Source organism: Corapipo altera, unplaced genomic scaffold, assembly GCF_003945725.1.
Source record: "Corapipo altera isolate COAL_440 unplaced genomic scaffold, ASM394572v1 0, whole genome shotgun sequence".
NCBI classification, from domain to species: domain Eukaryota; kingdom Metazoa; phylum Chordata; class Aves; order Passeriformes; family Pipridae; genus Corapipo; species Corapipo altera.
In genome coordinates, this window is record NW_020884872.1 from 31,652,660 (window position 1) to 31,658,856 (window position 6,197).

The following is a 6,197-nucleotide window of genomic DNA, read 5'->3' on the forward strand; positions in this document are numbered from 1 at the left end:
GGCCAGCAAGTATGAGTCCACACTCATCACATTTTTCAGTCTCTCTTCTTTTTGGGAAATAATATGAATGCTGACGTCTTACACTTGCCATATCTCTGCTCTGTTACAGTTAGATGTCACTTTTGATGAACGGCAGACAACGTTTTTCTTCCTTTAATGCATGGGGAACTGCTAAAGAGGGGGTTCCCAATACACTGCTAACAGAAAACGAGGCTCTGAGAGGCTGACTTTTAGAGCAGCTCTTGTTTGATGTCACACAGCTCTCAGTGCTCTGTCCTCATACACTGCATCATAGATTCACTTTGGAAGGAACCAATGGACTAATTTGGCATGTCAAAGCTAATGTTGCAAAATCCTTGGGCATATCAACGTTTCAAAGCACAGTCATAAATGTCAGCAACTTCAGCGATGGAATGAGTCACAACAAAATTATGGCTTGACCTGTCATGAAGAGTAGGCTCTGAAAAATTGGTACTCCTGCCTGTGTTTTGCAATGTATGTCGTTGGCTGAGGTCACATTGAGAAGTCTCTGTTGACTGTTTAACAGAAAGAAATGGTATACAACCTGGTGCTTAGAAACTATTCCTTAATTTTTGCTTGTGCTTTGCACATTCATTTATTTTTGCCATTTCTTTCCTCAAGGTTATCCCTGCCGTATGAATGTCCCTGTGACATGCTACTGTCTTTCAGTGTTAATGTCACAGATACGGGGTTTTTTCTCACTGTGACTCTGTTCCTGTATGTAAAACAACACAGCTAACCTTGGAAGACCACAAAAAAAGCTGTTGGTCCTCCCTTTATCATTGTCACCCAATCCATTAATAATTAGGTCTTCATTTATGGTCTATCCCTACTCAGTAAGTTTAGGATTAAATGGAAGGGTTTCCTTAACTGAACTCCTCAGGGCTCATTCCTTTCCTCTGGCAAAAGGACTTGTGAGATAAGATTCAAGTTTGATGTCTTGGATGTGTGGAAAAAGTCCCACCCCTTGTTTCCAACAGCTTTTTTTCTAACAGTTCAAGTCCTTCTTAAGGCCATTCTGAAGGCTCAAGGGGATCCTTTGTTCTTGTGCCAGCTCTGTGTGGATGCAAACCATCACCTCAGGACACTAAATTGTCCAGTTTGCCAAGGTGGAAATCTGCTTCTGCTTCAGAAAATGGGGTCTGACTTGTGAGGGCATTTGGGAATGAATGGGAGGTGCCATCTTTGTGACTCACTCTCTCAGGCAAGATGCAAAGTAGGGTAAAGACTGTATAGCAGCAACAGGGAATAAATAGGTTTCTGTTTTGCATAGCTGTTATCCAGGGAGACAGGGCTAGAGCAAACATATTCAGTGATAAGTCTCCTTTTTTTGTCTCATCACTGGGTGTAAAAATCACTGCTCTAAGCTTGAGCAGGAAGGATTTGATGCACAGCAAGAAGTGACCAGAATAAATGAGGAGGCATGAACACGGACCAAAGTGGGTTTGTGCTGAGAGGAGCACCTGCGGTTCTTGCAAAGAGAACTACAGGGATGTCTCTGCAAATCCAGCCTCTTTATTTTTATTGTAAAAATTTAGAAAACCTGCACAGCAGGGAAATGAAACTCCCCATGCCTCTCTAGAAATGGTGGTTCACACTCCTCCAGAGGTTCTTATTCCCTTGATAGTCTTTAGAGGGCAATGAGGTGATCTGTGCAGGACTCCTTCAGCTGTTAGTCTTCCTGGGACTGAGTGGTACTGCAGAGAATTAAAACTCCCAGAAGACAATGGCCATTCCTATGGCCTCAATACATTTTATTTCTGTAAGTGGAAGAAAGGTTACAACAGAATTATTCATCCTACCCCCACCCCCATAACTTCCTTCATTGCTGCTGTATAAATTAAAGCTTGCAAGGGTTTTTCTCCTGAGCAGATTCTCAGGGAGAGTGCAAAACTCATTAAATCGAAACAAATGTTCAACCCTTTCCTGTTATTTCCCTCTCCAGTTGGCCTGTTAAAGAAAATAAAAAAAATCCTAAAACTGAAGTAGAAAAAGGTAGGAGTTTCCTGTTCTGCTAACTAAAGGGAAAGGCCAAGCTGAACCATGGTGCAAACAGTGAGACCATCCATCCAAGCCTTCAGCTGGGACTGACCAAGAAGGGAGAAGCAGTCTCAGAAGTGGGTGCAGGGATGCTGAGCCCCAGGAATAGCTGGCGGATAATGGGGAATGAGACATGTGTCTCCTTCTTGGAGCACTCTCTCAGGCCACCTGTAGGTTGAGACCTCTGTGCAGGCAGCATGTCAACAACTAGCAACTTGAGGAAAGGCTTTAGTTCAGAATCACAAATCACAGAATATTCTGAGTTGGAAGGGGCCCACAGGAATCATGGAGTCCAACTCATAAGTGAATGTCCCCTCTGGGGATCGAACCCACAACGCTGGCATTATTAGCACTGTACTGTAACCACTGCCATTTACTGACAGAAGAAGCACTCAGGTTGACTCCAGCCATGGTGCAATGAAGAAAAATGCCACAGAGATACATTGGCTTCATGGAAACATGGAGTAAGCTTGGCCCTGCAGCAATTAAATGGAATTGTAAACAATGAAACTGCATAAGGAATTTGAAGGGGTAAAATGGCCACACAATGCCAGAGCCCTTCAAAATCTCAAGTTGTGAAAACACAATGCCAATGAACAAAATACAACTGAAACCACAATTTCCTAGAAACTTTGGGTGGACTTTACTGGGGTCCATTGGTGCTGGAAATAGCTGTATTTCTGCATGGTAACTTGCCAGCACTGTAGGTACGGGTTTGGTAGGAACACCAGAGCCCACGTGGCAGTTTTCCTTTGCCCTGGTGTGAACTAATGTCTTCATAACTCTCTGTCAGTGAATTGTATTAGCTGCAGTTCAGAGTAATCAGTCTCTCTTGGGAAGTTACCATTTGACTTTAGCACTTGCCCTTACTAAGTAATACTATAAATCTTTGAATCATCTGACTGCCTTTGATCTGGCTGGAAGTCTGTTGAATACTTGGTGACTGGAGTGGAGGAGGGAGAGAGAGAAGTACCTCTTTGCTGTGCTAAAGTCATTCAGAGTGCTGTAAAAAGGGAGATGGCTTATCTTCCTAATGAAATTAGTTCAGTTTGCAATGTTACAACTTGTGTTATCACACTTCAGAGCTGGGGAGGAATCATTATTTTCTTAAGTGTATTTTTTTTGGAAAGTGAAAAGATATATTTAGTTGTATCTTAAAATGACTTCAAAATAAGATCCTGCCAATAGCATAACTCACTTGCAAGTGGCACTTCGATGCATTATAAAACTAAATATTTGAATAAGACAGATTCAGGGAGGAGGGTGGGGCATATACTCTTTGCAGGTGAAGCACCCACGGCAGAACATGGGGAACCAGGTGCTAGAGTAGAGTATGCTACATTTGTAACATAAAACCTCTGAGTCATAAACTTAAGAAATTGCAATCCAGAAAAAGCACTGGATTTCCCGAGGGTGCAATTTATCTCATTAAGTTCAGATCTTGCACTGTCATCTGGAGTCCCTTAGAAGCTAACGAACAGACTCAGCTCATTGCATGTGTACCGGAATGTGGAGCTGACCTTGCTTCTTGTTCCTAGTTATCTGAGTGTTGCTGTTGGCCCTACCCCTTCACACAGGCAAAGAGACAATTTCTTGTCCCCTGCATACTTGTTACCTATGTTCTTGTGACATTGTGAATAGGAGAACAGACCCAAATCCTATAACCGGCTTAGCATGGGCTGTACCAGCATTTGGAATAGATAGCATCTGGTGGGCAGCTCTCTTGGGGTGGATCAGTCATTAGTAAAGGGTATTAGGTGCAGCACTGCAAGATGTTCTGTGGGAGGTGCTTTAATGGGAGCCAACGTGTTCTGTTGAAGCTATATCGGCCTTATCAAGCCACAGCAACATCACAGAGACCACTTTGCCCTGAAATCTGTTCAGAAAAATGAGAGTGATGGCTGTGCCAAGCAATGCATTAAAAAAAAAAAAAAAAAAAAGGAAAAGAAGCTCATTGTACTCAATATTTGCAAGACCATCAGCCACACCCATCAGCAATCATATCTATTAACATGATTACTATTGATAATGTACTCTTCAGTTCCGAGCTTCCTTAATTTGAGTATTCGTGGCACTCAGGTACCAGCTGAAAAGCTTCTGATTTTTTTCCCCTGACTATTACTGGGCAAAATTATTATCAATTATGAGAAATTTTTGAAAAATACCTTTCTCTGAGAATTTAATTTTGGCATCCTTTTTTGTAATATTTGGTACTCTGTGAGTGCCTGCAACGAGAGCAGAAATGGGAGAGAAATGCATCCTTGAGCACATGTTTGGTGCTCAAATTCAGCTGCAGCACCAGATCTGAATGACACAGCAAAGTAGGAAAATCATCCTTTACTCCTGAATGCTCTTGAGGTCAAAAGGGAGAAAATGCACCATTCAGCTTCAGAGACTTCCAGTTTCTGAGGCAATCACTTCTTTTTTTGCTGTTATCAGCTAGTTGCGCTACCGTCTGTTATAAAAAATTACTCTCACACCCTTTATATCCTTGTATTATGCTTGTTCATGCAGTTCTGCTGAGGCACTTATGAAACGAACTGAGGAAGCTTGAAACTAATCTTCCTGTTATATTACACACGTGTGTATGTGTGAATACATATCTATTTCTCTGGAGGCTGGTAGTCAGGCATCCCTGGATACCTTTTTATATCTCCTAAGGAGAAAAGTGTATTTGCCTATAAAAAAAGCTTATGTTTATCTATATACCTATACCTATATCTATATCATAAATCAAAGAATGACTTGGGTTGGAAGAGACCTTGAAAATCATCTAGTTCCAACTCCTGTTCAGTGGGCAGGGACACCTTTCACTAGATCAGGTTGCTCAGAGTTCCAATTCAACCTGGCCTTGAACACTTCCAGGGATGGGGCATCCACAACTTCTCTGGCAACCTGTTCCCGTGCCTCGCCACCCTCATAGTAAAGAATTTCTTCCTAATATCAAATCTAAACCTACTCTCTTTCACTTTGAAGCCATTCCCCCTTGTCCTGTCACTACATGCCCTTGTGAAAAATACCTCTCTCTCTTTCTTGTAGGCTCCCTTCAGGTACTGGGGGGCCGCAATTAGGTCACAACGAAACTGTTTCTTTTCCAGGCTGAATAATCCCAAATCTCTTAGCCTTTCTTCACAGGAGAGTTGCTCCATCAGCTTGAGAGAGGTGCTCTAATCAACTTGGTAACCCTTCTCTGGTCAACGTTCTTCCTGTGATGGGTGATAGCCCAGATATTCCCAGAGCTGAATGATCTCTGTTTCCACACACAAAGAAAAAATAGAAATAAATGTGTGAAATAGACAAAACTCCAGTGTTTATTCCTGTATTTGAAATTAAATCATCGAGGGCTCTGATTTGCTTATGCAAAGCATCAGGGGGATCTTTGCCTCAGACAATCTTACATGGACTCAAGCCTTCTGCAGCTTAGAAATGCTCAGAGGGAAATTACGAGCCCAGTCTGTACTGTTGCAGGCATATCCACAGATGTGTTATGCAGTGTAGTTTTCTGGTTACCTACTCCTAAAATGTATGTTGTACATTGGTCTATAAATACCCCAGAAGAAAGAAGGCTTGTATGTCTCGTGACTAGCTTTCCAGTCCTTATGGGAAATATTGGTTTCAGCTTAAAATATACCAGGGTTTAGTGGTCTTGAATTTCTTATGAAAAAGGAAAGCTTTTGATCTTCAGGAAGGAATGTTGACTGGAAAACAAGTTTGATTTGTATTTTTTGAGGAAAAATATTGATATTTTTTATTATATGCCAGGACAACACTAACCCTTTCCCATTTTTTTGTGAGCAGTAGAGAAAGCGTATTTTGTGAAACACACTTCAACTGTCTTTATGGTTTGATGTATGTGAGACTCAGCACACTGAAAAAATGTGTTTGGTGAAAACAACAGGCAAGAAAGCCATGTGCCAGACTACCGAGAATCGGGCAATGAAAGAACTTTTCTCTCCTGTAACAGAATCAGAGGTGTAAGTTACAAAAACCACACTGCCTGCTTTCCTCCAATATGTGTGACTCACCTCCGTGACTGCTCACCTGGATGAAATATAGGACATTTGAGGAGGGATAGTGTTGCAACAATAGTTGTAAAAAAGTGAAGGAAAGCCAAAGAGTAGGTGTTGTGGTGCACT